Source organism: Lissotriton helveticus, chromosome 10 (assembly GCF_964261635.1).
Source record: "Lissotriton helveticus chromosome 10, aLisHel1.1, whole genome shotgun sequence".
Taxonomy (NCBI): domain Eukaryota; kingdom Metazoa; phylum Chordata; class Amphibia; order Caudata; family Salamandridae; genus Lissotriton; species Lissotriton helveticus.
The window spans coordinates 332,728,939-332,748,235 of NC_136071.1; positions in this window are offsets into that span (position 1 = coordinate 332,728,939).

Sequence of the window (19,297 nt, forward strand, 5' to 3'; positions counted from 1 at the left end):
TGTAAGAATTGGCTTTTGTAGTCTGGTCTGCCCTGTTCCCATGATGCACTGGGCCAGGGACAGACTAATTTGCATACAGCCAGGTTCTGAAACTGGGATGGTGCAATGAGCTAAAAAACGGTGTTGGATCTAGCCCTGATCTCTTGACTGGGTGAGAGTACTCTGCTTAATTCAGAGACTCTGTCCATCACCACCCCTTGTTGTAAATAATTTTGTCCACCCTAAGCGTGGAAGGGTATACTCAGATGTGAGTCCCTTGCTCATTGCACCATCAGGATTCAAGCAAGCCGGGCCGAAGACGGCTGAAATGCCAGAAACCGGTCCCCGGAAGCTTGTTTCCTTCCCAGTGTAAGAATTGGCTTTTGTAGTCTGGTCTGCCCTGTTCCCATGATGCACTGGGCCAGGGACAGACTAATTTGCATACAGCCAGGTTCTGAAACTGGGATGGTGCAATGAGCTAAAAAACGGTGTTGGATCTAGCCCTGATCTCTTGACTGGGTGAGAGTACTCTGCTTAATTCAGAGACTCTGTCCATCACCACCCCTTGTTGTAAGCCATATTAGGATGGGCTTTGGGGAATGCCTTTCCGTGGCGGCAATGCCGCCACGGAAAGGCATACGGTCTTTGCTTTGGGGGCCCGTTGCGGGGTGGGGGGTGCATGTTTCAAAGTACAATATGGCAGGCACTGCGCGGTGCCTGTCCTGTTGTGCTTTGAAACGCACAACATGCATTTTTATTATTGCGGTGGGTGGTGCTTTCAGCACCGCTAGCCGCAATGTTCAAAAAGCGGGTGCATCCTAATTCGATGCACGGGACCTCCGCCATTATGGCGGACGGTCCCTTGCCACGACAGGCCCCCTTGTTCGGTACTGTACCACAACTCAAGTTGTCTTTTGTAAAATGACTTCCACAATGGTCTGTAACACAAGCAGCCAACATGTGTTGCATTACAGAGTTCTGTTAACGAATGTTCCTTAATAATGTTCTCCCGAAAGGTTCAATTAATAGCCAATATATGCTGCACAACAGAGTTCTATCAACAAGTGTTTCTTAAATAACATTTTGCTAACATGCATGTAAAACCAGTCTCTGTTACTGAGTCCAGATAAAACCATAGGTCACCTATCAAGGTTTAAAAATAAAAATGAAGTGCTAGTTTGTGTTCAGCAACAAATGTGTCTTTGTTGCTTTGCTGTTAATCATGCAGAGGAAGTAATAATGGATCGTCTTTACCTGAATGAGGTGGGAGGAAACCAGAAAAAATGACCTCAAATATTCTAGATGCGCATCTATTACAGGTTGCCTGGTAACTGGAAATCCGACAAGGATGAAGGAACCGTCGGCAGAACTGCTGTGTGGAAGACGGCAATCATAGAGAAGAGAGGAAAAGAAGGCCGCCATGGAGAAGAGAGAAGAAGAAGGCCGCTGTGATGCTGTGAGGCACTGGATAAGGCAGGTACGCGTTCTGTAACCCACAAGGCTAAGCATAGAGTTAGAATGTTGCCGCTTTAAATACAGCTAGGCGTGAGTGCACATCACACGTGCAAGTTACTCCAATTGTGGCACATTGTAGAAATGATCTATTGGGTATGCACACAAGGGGATATCTTCACGTGCTCATGTGCCAACGGTTTAAAGTGCCAATGATTTATTAACCAGTACACACATGCGACCTTGTATCAACCAACGACAGCCACTAGGGATTTGCAAAATTGCGACAATATGTAAAAGGATAAAAATACATGGTTATACAATGATTTATCTCACCCTAAATATTGATTCCAAATATCGAATGGACAGAATATCGAATTATCAAAATATAGATAGGACAGAATATCGAAATTGGGGTAGGAAATATCGAGTTCCACAATATCGAATTTTATAATATAGATTCCCACAATATCGAATTTTATTATATAGATTCCCATAATATCGAATTTTTTTAGTGTTATGTATGGTAGTATATGTGTCAAAATGATGTATTATTTTTCTAATGTATGTTTAATTATTTTTAAGTAATTAATGTTATGTAATTTAAGTTTTGCGTATTTAATTTCGTAGCGGGTTGAGGGTTTATAGGGAAATAGGGTGAGAACTAATGTAATTATATTAAATTAAATATTAATTTTAATTTATATGTATTGATAATTAATTGATTGATAGTTAATTATTAATTGGTAATTAAAATTTATAAATTGGTAATTCATTTGTATTAATTGATTAATTGATAATTCTGTTCATTGTATTTTTTATTATTAGGAGCGGGTTGTGGGTTTATAGGGGAATAGGGTGGGAAGTAATTTAATTATAGTACATAAAATATTATGTTTTATTTATATGTATTGATAATTAATTATTAATTGGTAAATAATGTTTATTAATTGGTAATTCATTTTTATAAATTGGTGAATAATTTTTATTAATTGATTAGTTGATAATTATGTTAATTGTAGTTTTTTATTATAAGATGCAGGTTGTGGGTTTATAGGGGAATTGGGTGGGAAGTAATTTAATTGTAATAAAGTTAATATTTATTTTTATTTATATGTATTGATAATTAATTTTTTATTCGTAATTAATTTATTAATTGGTAATAAATGTTTTTAATTGGTAATTAATTGTTATTAATTGGTCATTATTTTTAATAAATTGTTATTGGTATTGATAGTTAATTTAATATTATTTTAATACTAAATCATTTCTTTCCCTACTGTTGCACTCTCTGGAGTAGGAATAGTAATTTTTACCCCTACGCTATCCAACGTTTTCCCTACTGTTGCACTCTCTGAAGTGGGAATAGTAATTTTTACCTCTACGCCACCCAACGCTTTCCCTACTGTTGCACTCTCTTGAGTGGGAATAGTAATTTTTACTCCCCCCTCTATCCAACGCTTTCCCTACTGTTGCACTGTTTGGAGTGGGAATAGTAATTTTTACCCCTACTCTATCCAATGTTTTCCCTACTGTTGCACTCTCTGGAGTGGGAATAGTCATTCTCGCCCCTACGCTATCCAACGTTTTCTCTACTGTTGCACTCACTGGAGTGGGAATAGTAATTTTTACCCCTACACTATCCAACGCTTTCTCTACTGTTGCACTCTCTGGAGTGGGAGTAGTCATTTTTACCCCTACGCTATCCAACGCTTTCACTGCTGTTGCACTCTCTGGAGTGGGAATAGTAATTTTTGCCCCTACGCTAGCCAATGCTTTCCCTACTGTTGCACTCACTGGAGTGGGAATAGTAATTTTTATCCCTACGCTATCCAATGCTCTCCCTACTGTTGCACTCACTGGAGTGGGAATAGTTATTTTTACCCCTACGGTATCCAACGCTTTCCCTACTGTTGCACTCTCTGGAGTGGGAATAGTAATTTTTACCCTCCCGCTATCCAACGCTTTCCCCACTGTTGCACTCTCTGGAGTGGGAATAGTAATTCTTACCCCTAAGCTATCCAACGTTTTCCCTACTGTTGCACTCTCCGGAGTAGGAATAGTAATTTTTACCCCTACGCTATCCAACGTTTTCACTACTGTGGCACTCATTATTAATTACCATAAAAAACTTTTATTTTAATTAATGTAATTATTATATTTTATTTATTTTTATATGTATATGTTTATTTATATATTCATATCAATATATTTTTTATTAATGTTCTAAATGTTTTATAGTTAATATTAATCAGTATTTTATAATATTTTTAAGTAAATGTATTTTAATTTGTTTTACATTTCATGAATTATTTTTACATTTTAAGCTTTTTTACATTATTTTAATTATGTTTTATTCAATTATGTTCATTATTTATTTACATTTTTAGTACTTTTATTTCATTTAAAAAACCCAATATTTTAGTTAACTATCTTTTAACATTCTATATTTTGGAATCGATATTTTAGTACTTACCTGTTTGTAGATAGGCATTCTATATTCTGTCCCTCGATATTTTGGCGTCGATATTTTGATAATTCGATATTTTGTCCCTCGATTTTTCGATACTGATCCATTTATTATTCTTGAATACAGAATTAAGATGCACAGGTTTATAACTGTTTCGCATTGGTAGTGGTCCTGACAAACCGGCATGACAGCACCTCTGGTGTTGATGGGAGGGGATGCCCATGACAATGGTTGAATTGTTTATCTTCTTCACCATTCTCCTAATGCTGAATACTCTCTTCTACAGGACTGTTCTGAACATTATCTACAGTGCTTCTAATTCTAGATCTTCTAGTAACTATAAACCTATATACCATGAACAGGGACTGTTGATGTCCAAAACGCGTAGGAAGGTTATGAAAATGCTGGGTCAATAAAATTGACTGCTTGAAAATTTCCAGAGAGAGTGCAGCATCCTTTTTTCAAAGGTTTGCTCAACAATATATATATATATAAATATATATATATATATATATATATATATATATATATATATATATATATATATATATATATATATATATATATATATATATATATATATATCCAATTCACACCACTCCGAGTAAGGAAGGTGAGAGGCCACATCGGGGACAACAGAGAAAGCCTTTATTGAGTTACAGCATGGGCATGATGCATTTCGGCACTGTGGCCTTCCTCAGATGCCGCTGTGAGTCCGAGTGTAGCTCCGCCCCGCCTTTATGTCTCCTGTGCTCTCCCCCATTGGAGGGTCAAAGTTCAGCCCAAAATCATATGGTCGCACTGTCACTGCGATCCATGTGAAACTCCAAGTCCCAGTATGCAGTGTTTTCAGGCTGTGGGTGCCGTGAGCAAAATTTCAGGGGAAAGGGGCGCTGTTTGGAGATGAGCAGGCCAGACAGAAATGATGACATAAGGCCTCCCTGGGTCCCCTTGACGCTCTCAACCTGCGTAAATGACTCCGCCGGGCTGTTAGTCGACTTGTCAGTGCAAACGGCTCCCCGTGAAGTCACAAGCTGCTCCTGGCAGCATCCCTGGCGTAGTCAGCAACGTAAGTGGGCAGGAGGAAATCCAATACCTTGGAAGACAGAAACAAGCTGAAACAGCTGATGCCAGAATCTCCTGCCACTTTGAAGGAACGGGGCCTCTGTCACAACACTGGCAGGCACGCAAAATATCCAATTCACACCACACCGAGTGAGGAAGGTGAGAGGCCACATCGGGGACAACAGAGAAAGCCTTTATTGAGTTACAGCATGGGCATGATGCATTTCGGCACTGTGGCTTTCCTCAGATGCCGCTGTGAGTCCGGGTATAGCTCCGCCCCGTCTTTATGTCTCCTGTGCTCTCCCCCATTGGAGGGTCAAAGTTCAGCCCCAAATCACATGGTCGCACTGCCACTGCGATCCATGTGAAACTCCAAGTCCCAGAATGTACTGTTTTTCGGGCTGTGGGTGCAGTGAGCAAAATTACTGGGGAAAGGCGCGCTGTTTGGAGATGAGCAGGTCAGACAGAAATGATGACATTAGGCCTCCCTGGGTCCCCTTGACGCTCCCAACCTGCGTAAATGACTCCGCCGTGCTGTGACTCGACTTGTCAGTGCAAACAGCTCCCCTTGAAGTCACGAGCTGCTCCTGGCAGCATCCCTGGCTTCATCAACAATGTAGGTGGGCAAGAGGAAATCCAATAGGAAGACAGAAACAAGCTGAAACAGCTGATGCCAGAATCTCCTGCCACTTTGAGGGAACGGGACCTCTGTCACACCACTGGCAGGGGTGCAAAATATCGAATTCACACCACTCCGAGTAAGGAAGGTGAGAGGCCACATCGGGGACAACAGAGAAAGCCTTCATTGAGTTACAGCATGGGCATGATGCATTTCAGGACTGTGGCCTTCCTCAGATGCCGCTGTGAGTCCAGGTATAGCTCCGCCCCTGCCTTTATGTCTCCTGTGCTCACCCCATTATATATATATATATATATATATATATATATATATATATATATACATATATATATATATATATATATATATATATATATATATATATATATATATATATATATATATATATATATATATATTCACTGAAAAAAACATAGGTTATAGACCATATATAGTTAGGAATTAGCATTTACAAAACCTTGAAAATTCACTGAAAAAACCATAGGTTATAGACCATCTATAGTTAGGAATTAGCATTTAAAAAACCTTATTTTACTCACACAAAACCATTGAAATTCCATATATAGTTAGTTGCACTAACTATATATCGCGCACCCGCAATCCACTGCTGATCATGTCACATATTACATCATTCATGACATGGTCAGTGACATCACTGATGACATCACTGATGACATCTCAAATGACATCACTGATGACATCACTGATGACGTCATCCAGTGACTGTGTGTTTCTGTAAAGTTTAAATATGTTTTACATATTAAAGAATGAGTAGATGTATAAGTGTCTGGACGAAGGATTTAGTAGGTGCATGACTGAATGTATGAGTGAGTGATTAAATGTGTCTCACTGAGTGCATGGGTTAGTGACTAAACTGTCTTAATTTGTGCATCATTATGTCTGTTGTTCTGTAAACTGCTGCATGTGTTGATCATTAGCTATACGAGAGGCTATATGTGTTATTAATTGGTTGCCCAAGTATTTCTATGGCAGATTGAGTTTGTGTGGGGGTGGCTGGAAGGTGTGTGACTCTATGCATAGATGTGTGAGCAGTTTATTCACTAGGTGTATGAGTTCAAGAGTGCATGTGGAAACAGCTACATGGGCAGTTGACTGTGTGCATGAGTGTATTGATGAGTGAATGGATATCTCAATGCTACATGTCATAGTAAGTACATATGTAAAACACAGTACATGTGAGAGTTGGCATATATAAATAACTGTGCATGAGAGCCACTGAATGACTGAGTGGTTGTATCGATCATTGTGAACTTGTATCAGGGATTGTATAAGAGAGTAAATATGTGTTAGTATATGTTTCAATAAGTAAGGTGTGTTTAACTGTATAGTTGAAGAAATGGAGGTGAGATTGTTTCTTTGCATGACTGACTGGGTGTGTGAGTAACTCCATGGATGAGTGGCAGTGTGTGAGTGTCTGTATACACTGAGTGTATCTAAGGTTATATTAGAGTCTGAAGAGGTTTATCGTATTAGCACAAGAATGATGTCAAATGAGATGTCATCAGTGATGTCATCAGTGATGTCATTTGAGATGTCATCAGTGATGTCACTGACCATGTCATGAATGATGTAATATGTGACATGATCAGCAGTGGATTGCGGGTGCGCGATATATAGTTAGTGCAACTAACTATATATGGAATTTCAATGGTTTTGTGTGAGTAAAATAAGGTTTTTTAAATGCTAATTCCTAACTATATATGGTCTATAACCTATGGTTTTTTCAGTGAATTTTCAAGGTTTTGTAAATGCTAATTCCTAACTATATATGGTCTATAACCTATGGTTTTTTCAGTGAATTTCAATGGTTTTTTAATAGCAAATATCATAAGCTGTCGAATGTCAAGTACGTGGTAAGTGAAAACATTTTCGTGTTTATGCACACTGATCTGCTTTGAATGGTGCCCCCCCCCCCCTCATTTCTATTAGGAGTACTCTCTCTTTGCAGATAGTGAAAGGTAGTTAACGCAGGCCTTTGCCCCCGTTGTAATCCGTCGTGCCTGCTTCTCTCTCCATTTGATTGATTGTTATCCAAGTATTTACTGTTTTAGAATTAGTTCTCTTTGGTTCATTCTCTATTTACAAACAAACACAGAGTCGCAATACTCTGTTTAGTCTTTGCAGATAACGAAAAATCGTGTAAAAAAAAAGAAAAGGAATCGAGCAAAATCAGTAGGCCACTAATGGGATCTCTTTTTGACCTCGCTAAAATAGAAACATTAGGAACAACCCCTCATGACAAATACGAAACTAGTGAGATGAACTAAACTCCACACCATGATGGCTGCAATACAGCTCGGCTCCGCCACCCACCCCGCCCAAAATAACGATAAAGAGCGGCTGCCATGATTGGTTGCGGAATGGCCACGACGGAGCTACGAAATGGTGGTGCTCTCATGCTAACCCCAGCTTCAGTCTGAAACATCCAGAAACACTGTAGACTACCAATTCGATCAGTTCCGGTAGCGCCCCAATGTAACCCGGTAGAGAAGAACTAGCCCTCCCCTCTTTGACTGATGGTTCTTGTTGCCTGTCCCTTCTGTTGTCATTTAACAGAACTATTTAGCCTGCTGAAAGGGGTTGTGTTTCGACCGCTGGTTGGTGGAGACATTTTGACTATATTCTGGACCTGCGTTGTCGCGTAATGCGTCATATGACGCGCCGCGTTAGCGCATCCGGAAGTCATCCGGGGCGCGCAGCGCGTAACGTAAGCATAACAAGTCATGTGAGTTGTTAATAAAACTTTTCATTGGTTCATTTTACTTTTCTTATTCTAATGATGAAAGCCTTGGTCATATCACCTAAAAATTACGCTTTTAATTACTTCCGAACATTATTTTTTCTTAAATATATGTTATAATGTTCCAGGCTAATGTACTTTCCCGGAAATTTTACAACTGTCCTGCAAGTAAAATATATTCTTTTTTCGAGAAAAAGAGCGTTTCTTCGTCCCATGACGGAGCCGTTGAGCAAAAGAGGGTCGACCTGCTGTCTTAGTCGCCGATACGCCTGAATATGAGATTCTTATCGATCACTTTATGTTGCAGGAATAGAAAACACAACAGCCCTTGACCATTTATCTTTACTGCGTTCCTTCGTATTATACCTTTTACCCTTCATGTAATTGGTCTGCTTTATTTCACTTGCCTTTTAATGATTCTAAAACAGTGACTATTATTAAAAACTTTACCAATGTATATACTACTACCATGTTTTCTTTTAAAAACCTTTATTGTGAAAATTTCATTATACAAATACGAGCCTATAACCACGTGGGCCTGCCACGGAGCAAACTGTAATCGTATATGATGAATAGACATTTACACTGTAGAGGAACGTAACGGGCGGGCCATTAGGTTGCAAGAACTAAGGTGTCTAACAGTTACGGAATCGGTGGACGTACATTTTATAATTAAAATACGACAGGGCCAGTTACAATAAAATTATCTAGATATACATTTGCAGGCAAGTACCATGGGTGACGTTAATTCGAATTTTCAACAGTACAGTAATCAATAACACATCAGAACTTAATATCAATAGGGATGTCGAAATATTCAATAAATTCTCGTCCCCGCCCGCCATGTGCTTCAAAACTGCATACGTATCTCGTGATTTCAAGGTTCTGCAACCAGTACACAACAAGGAGTTACGAGTCCCATTTATTCCGGCGCCATTTTGGGCGAGGACGGGCAGGTCCAGGATATAGTCAAAATGTCTCTACCAACCATCGACTATGATGATGTTCATATGCTGTATTTATTAGAGTAACACTCATCTGTCCACATGAAATTAATTTACCACAATCTAAACATGTCATTTTAATCTTTCCAAAGTTCTTCTAAATATTTGGGACCGTTTCCCTTGCCTCTGAAGCTCTCAGTGCCACTTCTTTGATGAATGTACTAGCAGGTCAGGGGTTCTCCTCCAAATCTCTCTTTTATGCAGCACTATAATTAATTGGTGCCACCTCTCCATATGACGATGCATGGTATAGTTACCACAACTATATTTTTTTTCGGTTCCTCTGGAGAGTTCATCGTGGCAGATGAAGCGTGTAACGTACCGGGCATTTACCTTTTTTTGCATGTACAGGAAAGGAAAAAAAAATCGAGCGTCCGAGTTCTAAGGTGTCCCAGGGGCCATTTTAGTGGACCAGGCCCAAATCCAAAGAACAGGCCGCCATTTTGAGAGTCCTCTTGCAGCCGCGTGTCGCTGTAGCATCAAGAGCAGCCGAAACTCAGCTGAATGGCAACTGAAACGGTAAATGGGCGCCCCACTACATTTCAGCATTGTAGGATGACCACACCAGTACAGCAACTTGCTAGACATCACCTCGGTGCCATCCGGATCTCGGCGCCCCACTGCAGATGAAGTGCCTCTCAACTATGAAACCACCACGGTGACATCCGGATCTTGGCGCGTTGTGCTGCCTTCGGCCTATTCGCACATCGGTCCGCTACTGACGCCATCTCACAGGCTAATGGGGTGACCCACGCCGAGTTTCAGCATTGTAGGATGACCACACCAACTTGCTAGACATCACCTCGGTGCCATCCGAATCTTGGCATCTCAACGCCTAGTGGTATCTTCCATACAGAAAATATTGTTACGCTGCCTTTGGCCCCATTCGCACATCAGTCCGCAACTTAGACATCACCTCGGTGCCATCCGGATCTTGGCATCTCAGCGCCTTGTGGTGTCAGTCAGAAAATATTGTTGCGCTGCCTTTGGCCCCATTCGCACATCAGTCCGCTACTGACACCATCTCACAGGCCAATAGGGCGCCCCACGCCGACTTTTACCATTGTACGATGGCCACACCAGTGGCACAACTTGCTAGACATCACCTCGGTGCCATCCGAATCTTGGCATCTCAACGCCTAGTGGTATCTTCCATACAGAAAATATTGTTACGCTGCCTTTGGCCCCATTCGCACATCAGTCCGCAACTTAGACATCACCTCAGCGCCTTGTGGTGTCAGTCAGAAAATATTGTTGCGCTGCCTTTGGCCCCATTCGCACATCAGTCCGCTACTGACACCATCTCACAGGCCAATAGGGCGCCCCACGCCGACTTTTACCATTGTACGATGGCCACACCAGTGGCACAACTTGCTAGACATCACCTCGGTGCCATCCGAATCTTGGCATCTCAACGCCTAGTGGTATCTTCCATACAGAAAATCTTGTTACGCTACCTTTGGCCCCATTCGCACATCGGTCCGCAACTTAGACATCACCTCGGTGCCATCCGGATCTTGGCATCTCAGCGCCTTGTGGTGTCTTCTACTACGAAAATATTGTAGAAAATATTGTTGCGCTGCCTTTGGCCCCATTCACACATCAGACCGCTACTGACACCATCTCACAGGCCAACAGGGCGCCCCACGCCGACTTTTACCATTGTACGATGGCCACACCAGTGCCACAACTTGCTAGACACCACCTCGGTGCCATCCGGATCTTGGCATCTCAGCGCCTTGTAGTGTCTTCAAATCAGAAAATATTGTTGCGCTGCCTTTGGCCCCATTCGCACATCGGTCCGCTACTGACGCCATCTCACAGGCCAACGGGGCGCCCCACGCCGACTTTCAACATTGTAGGATGGCCACAGAAGTGCGACAACTTACTAGACACCACCTCGGTGCCATCCGGATCTTGGCGCGTTGTGCTGCCTTCGGCCTATTCGCACATCGGTCCGCTACTGACGCAAACTCACAGGCCAACGGGGCGCCCCACGCCGACTTTCAGCATTGTAGGATGGCCACACCAGTGCGGCAACTTGCTACACACCACCTCGGTGCCATCCGGATCTTGGCATCTCAGCGCCTAGTGGTGTCTTCTATTCTGAAAATATTGTTGCGCTGCCTTCGGCCCCATTCACACATCGGTCCGCTACTGACGCCATCTCACAGTCCAACGGGGCGCCCCACGCCGACTTTCAGCATTGTAGGATGGCCACACCAGTGCGGCAACTTACTAGACACCACCTCGGTGCCATCCGGATCTTGGCGCGTTGTGCTGCCTTCGGCCTATTCGCACATCGGTCCGCTACTGACGCAAACTCACAGGCCAACGGGGAGCCCCACGCCGACTTTCAGCATTGTTGGATGGCCACACCAGTGCGGCAACTTACTAGACACCACCTCGGTGCCATCCGGATCTTGGCGCGTTGTGCTGCCTTCGGCCTATTCGCACATCGGCCCGCTACTGACGCAAACTCACAGGCCAACGGGGCGCCCCACGCCGACTTTCAGCATTGTAGGATGGCCACACCAGTGCTGCAACTTGCTGGACACCACCTCGGTGCCATCCGGATCTTGGCGCGTTGTGTTGCCTTCGGTCCGCTACTGACGCCGCCTCACGTGCCAACGTATTTTCTCCGCATTTTACACCCTATGCCGCATAACAGGTCATGTGACTTGTTTATAAAACTTTTCATTGGTTCATTTTACTTTTGGTTTCCTAATGATGGAAGGCTTGATCATGTGACCTAAAAACAACACTTTTCATTGGATGAAAACTTTTTTTTTTTCCCAAACGATGAAAGCCCCACCTTGTTTCTGGATGTTTCAGACTGAAGCTGGCGTCAGCATGAGAGCACCACCATCTCGTAGCTCAGTCGTGGTCATTCCGCGAGCAATCATGGCAGCCGCTCCCCACCAGAAGCCTGCAGGAGTCGGAGCCCCCAAAACTTTTGATGAATTCTCAAGGCGGAGGGGACGCTTTCGAGAATGGGGTCCAAGACCTAGCAGACAAGCGTCCGATTTCCAAGGTGTCCCAGGGCCATTTCAGTGGACCAGGCCCAAAAAGGAAACAGCCTGCCGCCATTTTGAGAGTCCTGTGACAGCCGCCTATCGCTGCACCGCAAGACTGGGCGCAACTCAGCTGAATTGCGGCTTTTGACACAGTGGACCAAAAACGGACGGAATGGCAACTGAAACGGTAAAGGGGCGCCCCACTACAACAGATGACACTCCACCAGGAGAGGCCCGTTCACGCCGCCTCCCCCGGAGCGCCCCACGCCGTTATTCGGAGCAGCATTGTACGATACCAAAACCAGTGCGGCAACTTACTGGACATCACCTTGGTGCCATCGTTCTGCTGCCTTGGAACTATTCACGCAACAGTTTGCTACTGATGACCCACCCCCCGCGACGCCCCATGCCGTTATTTGCTGGGTGGCAACTTACTAGACATCACTTTCGTGTCATCTAGATTTCAGCGCGTTCTGCTGCCTTGGAACTATTCGCACAACAGTTTGCTACTGATGACCCACCCCCCGCGACGCCCCACGCCGGAAATCTGGACGTTGTGCTGCGTTGGGACTATTCGCACAGCCGACCGCTACTTCGTTGTTTTTCCCTAAAAATGTTTATATGTTATTACTATTTTTGTTTTATTGTATATATTTATAAATTATTAAAGTTTTATAATCTTACTACTTTGTCGGAGTGCTATATATTTTTAATGTGACACATAATTGTAAAAACTTTGATGTACAAAGAGTCATCCCTGGAATCTTCCGCTTCAGGCTCGGTCCCCTCCCCAATCACAATACAGGATGGTTTTCAGATAATAGGAACGCTTCTGCTGTGACGAATCTCATCGAGTGTGGGCCTTGATCTACTATAACTCCTTTGAAGAGGGGTGATTCTTTACAGCTGGGGCCATAAACTACATCTGCAGGGCTAGCTGATAGCCTAGGACCGGCCTGGACAATCGGACACAGAGGAAGAGGAGTGTCAGAGGGTGCGGTAGTGAATAGGGCGAAAGGGAGGTGTCGGGCGGGCACAGGGTGTGATTCTCAGGGAAGAGCAGCGCAGATGGGGGGAGGTTTATTACCCATGCATAAGACAGAAAGCGGGGGTGACCCCTGCCTGGGGGAGATGCTTGCGAGGGTGGGGAGCCATGCTAAGGATCGACAGCGTGCAGAGAGTGGGTCTGGTCAAGGCATCTAAAATGGCTGCCGTGAACGACAAAAGTGTGGCATTTGAAAAAAGACAAGATGGCGCAGACAATGTTTTTCAACACTTCCTGATTTCCTTCGAATCGAACGTTAACAGACGTGGGGCATATTACCAAAGTTAAGCGATATTTATCCCTAACGATGCTTAGCAACGATTTTTTTACCGTCAGAAATTATCGCAGATAAACCTTGCTATTATCAAGGTTTATCGGAAATACAATAAAAAACGACAGCAATGCATTAATATCGCTGAAAACTCAGCGATATTCATGCATTACCGAGCTAATGCTCTTAGCCATGTTATCCACCTCCCATTGGATAACATGGCTAAGAACTGCTCAGGGCAGGTGCTAGCTTTTGGAGATATTCGCGCTTATCTCGAATATTTCCAAAAGTTGATAATAGGAGATAGCGATGTTAGCGACTGTTTCCAGTCGCTAACATCTTGGCATGCCCACTTTGCATGTCATTAGTGATAAATATCACTCACATGCAAAGTGGGGCCCAAGATGGTCGCTATCTTCTACTAGCCGTCGCTAACTGGTGTTAGCAACAGCTAGGTAATACACATATAATTTTATCTCCGCGAAGCGGAGCGCTGTTACAGATATATATCTTGTTTCTGAACGTTAATTTCTCAAAATGCACTGAAGCACATATATTGAGACCTAGCAAAGGCACATCGGGCTACCAGTCCCTACAATTTTGCCAAGTTTCGTGCAAATCCATTCAGCTGTTCCATCCTACCGAGAGACAAGATGGCGGCCACTACGGACTGTTTGGAATGTTTACAGACACCGGAGAGCCAATCAGCTTCGCTTCGCAAAGCTCCGTAACGCGAAAAGTACGCGAAGCGGTGCGCTGTTACAGATATATATCTTTTTTTGAACGTTAATTTCTCAAAATCCACTGGAGCACATATATTGAGATCTAGCAAAGGCACATCGGGCTACCAGTCCCTACAATTTTGCCAACTTTCGTGCAAATCCATTCAGCTGTTCGATTATTATTATTTTTATTTTTTTTTGCCCCGCGGGGCCCTTTTAAAACCTCCACATCAAACCTAGGGGGTGAGCGACAATGTACTATGCCCCCTTATGGTCATTTGCCCGTTCGCTTTGGCCTCCTCTTGTCTCTCGATCCTACCGAGAGACAAGATGGCGGCCGCTACGGACTGTTTGGAATGTTGACAGACGCCGGAGAACCAATCAGCTTCGCTTCACAAAGCTCCGTTGCGCGACAAGTACGCGTCCTGGGCCGCTGCCCGGTCCGCTGTTACAGATATATATCTTTTTTTAAACATTAATTTCTCAAAATCCACTGGAGCACATATATTGAGACCTACAAAAGGCACATCGGGCTACCAGTCCCTACAATTTTGCCAAGTTTCGTGCAAATCCATTCAGCCGTTCGGGCTAAAAGTGAGGCCAACCGCCCTATGGAAATTAACATGGGAAAAACGCGTTTTGGGACCCCCCTTTTTTCTCGGCCCCCCCTTGACGAACCCCCCCATAATTTTCAGGGGCTGCTCAAAAACAAAATGTGCCATTTTCCTGAAAATTTCAGCCAATTCCGTCCACAAACGCCAAAGTTATTAGACATAGAATTTTCAAAAATCCCATAGGGAAAAAATCCTAACTATATATACCTACTGGCGACCGCCAGTAGGTAATATATATATATATATATATAAATATATATATTATTATTATTAGAACACTTCACTCGGAAATGAGGCCGCTCACCACCGCAGGTTGGTTTCCAAAACCTTTATTTGAGAAACATGCAGCTCACAGGTCCCGTGTTGTCATCCTTGGCCTTACGCGTTTCGAAGCATTGCCGCTTCTCATCAGAGGCCGCATCACACGAATCCAGTTCATTGCGGATACATCCCCCACGTGCTTTTTTATAATTGCAATTGGCCTCAGCTGTGCCCAAATTTCAAAGTATAGTGTTTGCTGGGAGATGTAGTCCTTTTACCACTTTTTTTGCCCTCCAATGGGTTCGATTCATGTGCGCCAGTCCAGGAACTTTTGTAGCCCTCCAGTGTGCTCCGGGCTTGTAAGCGGCATGTTCAATTCTGCTACCTGCAGCGCCATTGCAGAGGAAGCTCGTTCTCTCCCCCGCGGTCCTTAACCCTTCTAGGCAGTGCGATCCCTCCACGGCCGGAGCCACCGTGATTAATCTTAGAACACTTCACTCGGAAATGAGGCCGCTCACCACCGCAGGTTGGTTTCCAAAACCTTTATTTGAGAAACATGCAGCTCACAGGTCCCGTGTTGTCATCCTTGGCCTTACGCGTTTCGAAGCATTGCCGCTTCTCATCAGAGGCCGCATCACACGAATCCAGTTCATTGCGGATACATCCCCCACGTGCTTTTTTATAATTGCAATTGGCCTCAGCTGTGCCCAAATTTCAAAGTATAGTGTTTGCTGGGAGATGTAGTCCTTTTACCACTTTTTTTGCCCTCCAATGGGTTCGATTCATGTGCGCCAGTCCAGGAACTTTTGTAGCCCTCCAGTGTGCTCCGGGCTTGTAAGCGGCATGTTCAATTCTGCTACCTGCAGCGCCATTGCAGAGGAAGCTCGTTCTCTCCCCCGCGGTCCTTAACCCTTCTAGGCAGTGCGATCCCTCCACGGCCGGAGCCACCGTGATTAATCTTAGAACACTTCACTCGGAAATGAGGCCGCTCACCACCGCAGGTTGGTTTCCAAAACCTTTATTTGAGAAACATGCAGCTCACAGGTCCCGTGTTGTCATCCTTGGCCTTACGCGTTTCGAAGCATTGCCGCTTCTCATCAGAGGCCGCATCACACGAATCCAGTTCATTGCGGATACATCCCCCACGTGCTTTTTTATAATTGCAATTGGCCTCAGCTGTGCCCAAATTTCAAAGTATAGTGTTTGCTGGGAGATGTAGTCCTTTTACCACTTTTTTTGCCCTCCAATGGGTTCGATTCATGTGCGCCAGTCCAGGAACTTTTGTAGCCCTCCAGTGTGCTCCGGGCTTGTAAGCGGCATGTTCAATTCTGCTACCTGCAGCGCCATTGCAGAGGAAGCTCGTTCTCTCCCCCGCGGTCCTTAACCCTTCTAGGCAGTGCGATCCCTCCACGGCCGGAGCCACCGTGATTAATCTTAGAACACTTCACTCAGAAATGAGGCCGCTCACCACCGCAGGTTGGTTTCCAAAACCTTTATTTGAGAAACATGCAGCTCACAGGTCCCGTGTTGTCATCCTTGGCCTTACGCGTTTCGAAGCATTGCCGCTTCTCATCAGAGGCCGCATCACACGAATCCAGTTCATTGCGGATACATCCCCCACGTGCTTTTTTATAATTGCAATTGGCCTCAGCTGTGCCCAAATTTCAAAGTATAGTGTTTGCTGGGAGATGTAGTCCTTTTACCACTTTTTTTGCCCTCCAATGGGTTCGATTCATGTGCGCCAGTCCAGGAACTTTTGTAGCCCTCCAGTGTGCTCCGGGCTTGTAAGCGGCATGTTCAATTCTGCTACCTGCAGCGCCATTGCAGAGGAAGCTCGTTCTCTCCCCCGCGGTCCTTAACCCTTCTAGGCAGTGCGATCCCTCCACGGCCGGAGCCACCGTGATTAATCTTAGAACACTTCACTCGGAAATGAGGCCGCTCACCACCGCAGGTTGGTTTCCAAAACCTTTATTTGAGAAACATGCAGCTCACAGGTCCCGTGTTGTCATCCTTGGCCTTACGCGTTTCGAAGCATTGCCGCTTCTCATCAGAGGCCGCATCACACGAATCCAGTTCATTGCGGATACATCCCCCACGTGCTTTTTTATAATTGCAATTGGCCTCAGCTGTGCCCAAATTTCAAAGTATAGTGTTTGCTGGGAGATGTAGTCCTTTTACCACTTTTTTTGCCCTCCAATGGGTTCGATTCATGTGCGCCAGTCCAGGAACTTTTGTAGCCCTCCAGTGTGCTCCGGGCTTGTAAGCGGCATGTTCAATTCTGCTACCTGCAGCGCCATTGCAGAGGAAGCTCGTTCTCTCCCCCGCGGTCCTTAACCCTTCCAGGCAGTGCGATCCCTCCACGGCCGGAGCCACCGTGATTAATCTTAGAACACTTCACTCGGAAATGAGGCCGCTCACCACCGCAGGTTGGTTTCCAAAACTTTTATTTGAGAAACATGCAGCTCACAGGTCCCGTGTTGTCATCCTTGGCCTTACGCGTTTCGAAGCATTGCCGCTTCTCATCAGAGGCCGCATCACACGAATCCAGTTCATTGCGGATACATCCCCCACGTGCTTTTTTATAATTGCAATTGGCCTCAGCTGTGCCCAAATTTCAAAGTATAGTGTTTGCTGGGAGATGTAGTCCTTTTACCACTTTTTTTGCCCTCCAATGGGTTCGATTCATGTGCGCCAGTCCAGGAACTTTTGTAGCCCTCCAGTGTGCTCCGGGCTTGTAAGCGGCATGTTCAATTCTGCTACCTGCAGCGCCATTGCAGAGGAAGCTCGTTCTCTCCCCCGCGGTCCTTAACCCTTCTAGGCAGTGCGATCCCTCCACGGCCGGAGCCACCGTGATTAATTTTAGAACACTTCACTCAGAAATGAGGCCGCTCACCACCGCAGGTTGGTTTCCAAAACCTTTATTTGAGAAACATGCAGCTCACAGGTCCCGTGTTGTCATCCTTGGCCTTACGCGTTTCGAAGCATTGCCGCTTCTCATCAGAGGCCGCATCACACGAATCCAGTTCATTGCGGATACATCCCCCACGTGCTTTTTTATAATTGCAATTGGCCTCAGCTGTGCCCAAATTTCAAAGTATAGTGTTTGCTGGGAGATGTAGTCCTTTTACCACTTTTTTTGCCCTCCAATGGGTTCGATTCATGTGCGCCAGTCCAGGAACTTTTGTAGCCCTCCAGTGTGCTCCGGGCTTGTAAGCGGCATGTTCAATTCTGCTACCTGCAGCGCCATTGCAGAGGAAGCTCGTTCTCTCCCCCGCGGTCCTTAACCCTTCTAGGCAGTGCGATCCCTCCACGGCCGGAGCCACCGTGATTAATCTTAGAACACTTCACTCGGAAATGAGGCCGCTCACCACCGCAGGTTGGTTTCCAAAACCTTTATTTGAGAAACATGCAGCTCACAGGTCCCGTGTTGTCATCCTTGGCCTTACGCGTTTCGAAGCATTGCCGCTTCTCATCAGAGGCCGCATCACACGAATCCAGTTCATTGCGGATACATCCCCCACGTGCTTTTTTATAATTGCAATTGGCCTCAGCTGTGCCCAAATTTCAAAGTATAGTGTTTGCTGGGAGATGTAGTCCTTTTACCACTTTTTTTGCCCTCCAATGGGTTCGATTCATGTGCGCCAGTCCAGGAACTTTTGTAGCCCTCCAGTGTGCGTCGGGCTTGTAAGCGGCATGTTCAATTCTGCTACCTGCAGCGCCATTGCAGAGGAAGCTCGTTCTCTCCCCCGCGGTCCTTAACCCTTCTAGGCAGTGCGATCCCTCCACGGCCGGAGCCACCGTGATTAATCTTAGAACACTTCACTCAGAAATGAGGCCGCTCACCACCGCAGGTTGGTTTCCAAAACCTTTATTTGAGAAACATGCAGCTCACAGGTCCCGTGTTGTCATCCTTGGCCTTACGCGTTTCGAAGCATTGCCGCTTCTCATCAGAGGCCGCATCACACGAATCCAGTTCATTGCGGATACATCCCCCAC